Below are 512 nucleotides of genomic sequence, written 5' to 3' on the forward strand. Positions count from 1 at the left end.
ACACATAAACCCTAAATCAGGCGGAACTTCAAATCGACTTATCTCTCCAACCCCGAGGAACCAGAAGACGAGTCACATATCAAATTGAAGCTCTAGACGAGACGAATCTATCTACGAAAACCGTTTGTCAATCCGATCTCAGACGCGCCCACACTCGCAGAAACAACAGACGGCGCCGACTTAGTTCTTTGGAACCCTAATCCGAACCTACAAGTTTTCTAGCCAATTTCAAATCATGTTGAAAGGAGCTGAAGAGGAATCCAGCCCTAAGGTGTTCCTGATCCCAGACGTCCTCAGCTCCCCGTTCAAAACAAGGTCAACCCACGTTTCAAGTGAGACAGCTCGCAATCCAAATCAGCTTGCATTCGCAAAGGAAACAGCTCGTGATCCGATAGGAGCCAGCGTCCATCCGTGTGAAGGATAGAGGTTCATCAGCTCTCTTGGTGGTCCGGTTCAACCCTTCAAACAGAGGTATACCGTGATCTGAGAACCTAGAAAGAACAAACCCTAAA

The sequence above is a fragment of the Brassica oleracea genome, chromosome C9 (assembly GCF_000695525.1).
Source record: "Brassica oleracea var. oleracea cultivar TO1000 chromosome C9, BOL, whole genome shotgun sequence".
NCBI lineage: Eukaryota > Viridiplantae > Streptophyta > Magnoliopsida > Brassicales > Brassicaceae > Brassica > Brassica oleracea.